Here is a 6000-nt window from a genome sequence, read left to right as displayed (position 1 = left end):
TATCCCAGATACTGAAAAATGTACCAACTGCCCAGATGATAAATATTCAACTGAGAACAGACTCCGGTGTATCTCTAAGCTCATCACCTTCCTGGCCTATGAGGAACATCTGACCATTATATTGATCTCTTTTGCCCTAGTCTTGTTCCTAACCACAAGTTTTGTTTTAATCACATTCATTCAATACCGAGAAACACCCATTGTCAAAGCCAACAACCGGGACCTCTCCTACATCCTCCTTATCTCCCTTTTGCTTTGCTTCTTGTCTCCTCTTCTCTTCATTGGAGAGCCAAGAAAAGCTACCTGTCTTCTCCGACAAACAGTTTTCAGCATTCTCTTCTCAGTAGCCGTGTCTTCTATGTTGGCCAAAACAATCACAGTGGTATTGGCCTTCCTGGCAACAAAACCAGGAGATCGCGTGAATAGATGGCTGAAGAAGAGCTTGGCCAATTCCATCATTCTTTGTTGTTCTGGTGTTCAGTTTTTCATTTGTGCCCTTTGGCTGGGAGTTTCTCCCCCTTTCCCTGATTCTGATCTGCACTCCCAGCCTGGAGAGATCATCCTTCAATGCAATGAAGGTTCTGTCACCATGTTTTATGTTGTCCTTGGCTACATGGGTTTCCTAGCTGCTGTTTGCTTCACTGTGGCTTTCCTGGCCAGGAACCTACCAGGAGCCTTCAATGAAGCCAAGCTGATCACCTTCAGCATGCTGGTCTTCTGCAGTGTCTGGATCTCCTTCCTGCCCACCTACCTGAGTACCAAAGGGAAATACATGGTGGCTGTGCAGGTCTTCTCTATCTTGGCCTCTGGTGCTGGGATTCTGGGCTGCATCTTCTTCCCCAAGTGCTATATTATCTTCCTGCATCCTGAGCTAAACACTAAGGAACATTTAGTGATAAAAATAGGAAACTGATAATGAAATTGTTTCTTAGATGTATATCATTTAATTTCTTATTGCAATTATTATTGGTTTGTATGTTTCCTTTTCATGTGTTCCCTCGCAATTGGGCTTATTTAAAACCAAATGAAATAAAAATATGAAGTATAAGATTATAATTAATATTTGTGTTTTTCCTCCTTCTCCTCAGAACACTCAGATTAACTAATATTTGGGTTAAGCAATATATCAACAGAAGGCAAATAGGAGCCATATCCAGCGCTTTGCATTACTCTCAGCTTTGCAGACATCTTCAAAGTTAGTTAGGAATATCTCAACATCATCTCTTTCACGGTTCTTTTTGAATTGGTCTTTTCACACCACTGAGGTTTGGGTAGTGCCCTCACTGGTGTTGGTGCTCCTTCTCCTTCTTAGGATGTTCCCTTTCTCAGCAATTAGTTGAAATCCAGATCAAGTTCCATCCTCATCATGGCTTCCTCTCTCTCTCAGCTTCTAATTCTAGTTTCTTGGAGGAGATGCTCAACAATCTTTTTGACTTCCTGTGAGGAGTGTCCTGTAGGAGACACTTTTATATCCTGAGCTTTCCTGACAAGATTTGCTTAACATTTTTCTTTGCTCCATTTCTAGGAGAGGCTCAGTTTATGACTGAAATAGGAAGAACCTGTAGCTTTTTCATGTTGTGAGAACTCTTTGAATAGCAAAGGTCATTCAAATTTTGCCCGGATAACTGACTGATTGAGAAACTGGGCCCAACTGAAGATCAGCAGCCAGTTCTCCAGTCTCACCCAGATATAATCCATCCAAGGAGTTATTGTAAAGCTGCAAATTTTACAGGAGAAGATGAAGCTAAAACAAGAGAGATGAGGAGAAAGTTCAGAAAAGAGAGCACGGATTTTGAAGGGATCATTCTACACAGTTCCAGTATTCCGTATCTATATTTACAGCAATGCTTATATTTAGTAGGGATTTCTGTATGGTCCATGGATGCTGTTAGGAATATAATCTAATGGTTGGGTTGGCAATATATAAATCATGTAACAATGTTGTACTTGTTTCTTTAAATCATACTGTAAAATCTGATTGGTTGCTATTTTCGTCAATCGGCCATAAGAGGGAGCCAGAATGACCGTTAGCTCTCTGTTTGTTAGATGGTGGGCTGATCTGATCTGAGTTGTATTGGAAGCTGGCTGTTAGAAAGTGCCTGAGCTATTGTAAGTTTTGCAACTGCTAGCAAACTTTGAGTACTGAACTGATTATATGATACTGGACTATGTTATTTGGATTCTCCCTTAACTGAAAGACATTGATGACTGACTGTCTTATCCCTGTATGACTTGGACTGTTTGATGGACTCTGGTACCTCTCTTTCCACAAAAGTAAAAGCCTATTTAAACTGCAGTGTCTCTGTATGATGGTTTGTGTGTTCTTCAACACACCTCTCACAACGCTTCTCTGAACATACTCTCTCTCCCAATGAGGTGCTTACATAACACTGGTTATGGGTCCAGAGTGTACCAGACGTAGCTAAAGGAGAGTTGGTGTTGATACGCAATACGTATCCAGATATCTGTTTATTGTAGTGATTGTTACTATCCTGGAGAAGATGGCGAGCGACCCATCAACAAGCCTATTGATGATAACCCGGTTGGATGGAACAAACTATGTTTCCTGGTCTATGAAATGCAGTCTACTCCTGCGGCGGGAAGGTTTATGGGATGTTCTACAGAATCCACTGGATGTAACTGCCTGGAATCCAGATAATGATGATGATGCCAAGAAGGTAGCAGATTTTCAGCGATGCAACGAACGGGCATTGTGTATTATTGGTCTAACACTGAATGACCAACAATTAGTACATATTTGTGGAGAAAATTCTGCTGCAAGATGTTGGGATAACTTGAAGAGCATTTATGTGCGTGACACTGTAGTTGTACATATACACGCAAACTGTTTAGGGCACGTCTTCTGAAAGGTGGAGATATGTTAGCTCATTTAAACTTTATGAAAGGGGTTTTTCAGAAGCTACATGAAAAAGAACTATTTTTTTCTGAGCTATATTAAGTTTATATCATACTCTCCTCCCTGGATGAGAGTTATGATGTTTTTGTATCTTCTCTTGAAGTCCTAACCCGGAATGAACTAACATTAACTGACATTACTACACGACTGTTGGAAGAGTCAAGATGAAGGATGGAGAGGGACCAACTGAGAGAGAAACCACCACAACATGAGGAATCACATTCTACTGCCTATACTGTTCAAACATGTTATTATTGTGGGGCTAAGGGACATAAAGCTAGGTTCTATAAAAAGGGAAAACAACAGAATGCCGGAAGAGCTAGAAAAAATGCTAATGTAAACTTAACTATGTCTACTTTGGTTATGTCTAGCAATGCACCAGTAAACCATGATTTGTGGGTTGTTGATAGTGGAGCATCACAGTGCATTGCTAAAGATAAAAAAGGTTTGTAAAAATGACCACAAGCAAGGAACAAGTGTTCTTGGCAAATGGATGGAAGGTGAAGGCGTCTTGTGAAGGTAATGCATATTGTTCATTCCTAAATGAGCAGTTACCAATGTTATATGTACCTAACCTGAAATTCAACTTACTATCAGTTAGGGCATTGGTTAACATTGGCTATGTGGTAACCTTTAGGGGAAATATCTGTATCATTGAAAAGGAGGGTAACAGGGCTACTGCTACTTTAAAAAACGGTTTGTATGTTATACCGGATAACCGGATAAGATGGCTAACACAGCTTATCATAATGTTATACCCCATGACGAATGCATACATTTACTACATAGACACATGGGGCACATTAATTTTAAGATGCTGCAACAAACTGTTAAGTTGGCAGAAGGGATAAAATTAAAACCATGCAGTAAATATTTAAACTCCAATGTTTGCAATTAGGAGAAGAGCAAAGTTACTCCAGCAAACAGTCTGAATGGTTTTAAAACAAAGGAACCTCTGGAGGTTGTTTTTGCTGATATAATAGGACCTAAGAAACCCAGTTTGTGAGGTGCCTGTTATGTTTTGAGTATCATGGATCATTATTCATGATACGGTTTCTATTACTTAATGAAAAACAGAAACATTTCAGAATTTTTTTAATTGGCTGAGGTTTGTGGAGAGAAAGATGAAAGCCAAGGTTATTACTGTAGTTACTGATAATGGGATGGAGTTTTCCAATGATAAATTCCAAACAATGTTAAGAACAGCTGGAATTGAGCACAAACTCTTCTCTCCTTATAGGCCACAACATAACTTGTTTGTAGAATGAAGGGGGCAAACATTACAGTCCATGGCTCGAACTATGATAGCTGATTCATGTTTGCCAGAAACACTGTGGGTGAAGCTATGATGTGTAGTAACCATGTTTTAAATAATGTGGTAAATACAACAACCGGTGAATTGCCATTCACTAGGTGGTGGTCTATTAGACAAAAACATTTAAGTCTATCAGCTATGGAGGTTGAATTCTCATGTCTGTCATTATTATGTACGGACTTGGTTTGCTATAAACAACTCCTACTTGATATGGGGATTGACATATGAGAGCCTATTGTTGTTCAATCAAGCAGTAGTTCAGATGGCATCAAATCTTGCTGTAAAAACTAGGTCAAAACACACTGATATAAGATATCTTAATGTAAGGCAAAGTGTGAATGGTAAATTAGTTTCACTGGAGTATTGCATGTCTGAAGATAGCATTGCAGACCACTTTACCAAAGCCCAAGGTACTATGAAACACAAACATTATTGTGAGGAATAAGGATTAAGATTGTAAGATTTATATATTGTCCTTCCCAAAGGGGAGAATGTTAGGAATATAATCTAATGGTTGGGTTGGCAATACATAAATCATGTAACAATGCTAAACCTGTTTCTTTAAATCATACTGTAAAATGTGTTTGGTTGCTGCTTTCTTCAATCGGCCATAAGAGGGAGCCAGAATGACTGTTAGCTCTGTTTGTTAGATGCTGGACTGATCTGATCTGAGTGTTTTGGAAGCTGGCGGTTAGAAAGTGCCGTGAGCTATTGTAAGTTTTGCAACTGCTAGCAAACTTTGAGTACCAGACTGTTTGTCTGATTATGGACTATGTTATTTGGATTATCTCTTAACTGAAAAACATTGATGACAGACTGTCTTATCTGTGTATGACTTGGACTGTTTGATGGACTCTGATGTCTCTATTTCCATGAAAGTAAAAGCCTCTTTAAACTGCAGCGTCTCTGTATGCTGGTTTGTGTATTCTCCAACATAAATCTCACAATGCTTCTCTGAACGCACTCGCTCTCCCGACCGGGAGCTTACCTAACAGTGGCACACTTCTGAACAAAGGTAGTACAGAATTTTCTAAGAGTCCTGGAATCAGAGGTGGGTTCCTGCTGGGTCTAACCGGTTCAGCAGAAGAGGTTCCACAAATCTACTGTGCCATTTAGACCCGGTTGGAATGCTTGGCGATCTCCTTTCATTCTCCGTCTGCCTCATCCACTCATTCAGGCAGCAGAGAACGAAAGGAGATTGCATAGCCGAGGGCAGCCTCCTTCATTCAAACGTTTGGGCACTGGGGGGCTTTCTTGCATGCTTCTTTCTTTCTCCAAACATGTCTCGGAACTGCACTGCGAGATAAGGGAAGTAGGTCTTGGGAGAGACTTTTCCTCCCCCTCCAGAGAACCCATGCCAATAAAGAGGAGGTGGGCTGGTTTGAATGCAGGCGAGTGGGCAGTTTAATGGCCCGCCTTCTTTGCTAGTTTGGGTGGGTGGAGAAAGAAGGCATGTAATAGTTGAGGGTGAAGGTGCTCCCTTCGCCCTTGATGCTAGGGGTGCTTCACCACAAACATCCACCACCGTCCAGACCTTCCGCACAGCCCTTAAGATCTGGCTATCCCGTCAGGCCTGGGGATAAGATCCTAATCCGCCCCACCCGAATGCTGAATGAATGTTGTGTTTTACTGTTTTATTTTATTTTATTCACATATTTTATGTTTTGTCTTGCACTCCCTCCCACGAATTGTAAGCCGCCCTGAGTCCCCTCAGGGAAAAGGGCGGCCTATAAATGACAAATAAAACTAAAAAAAAAACCAACAACTA

The sequence above is a fragment of the Thamnophis elegans genome, chromosome 2, assembly GCF_009769535.1.
Source record: "Thamnophis elegans isolate rThaEle1 chromosome 2, rThaEle1.pri, whole genome shotgun sequence".
NCBI classification, from domain to species: domain Eukaryota; kingdom Metazoa; phylum Chordata; class Lepidosauria; order Squamata; family Colubridae; genus Thamnophis; species Thamnophis elegans.
The sequence above is the reverse complement of the archived record's forward strand: the minus strand, read 5'-3'. Positions refer to the sequence as shown.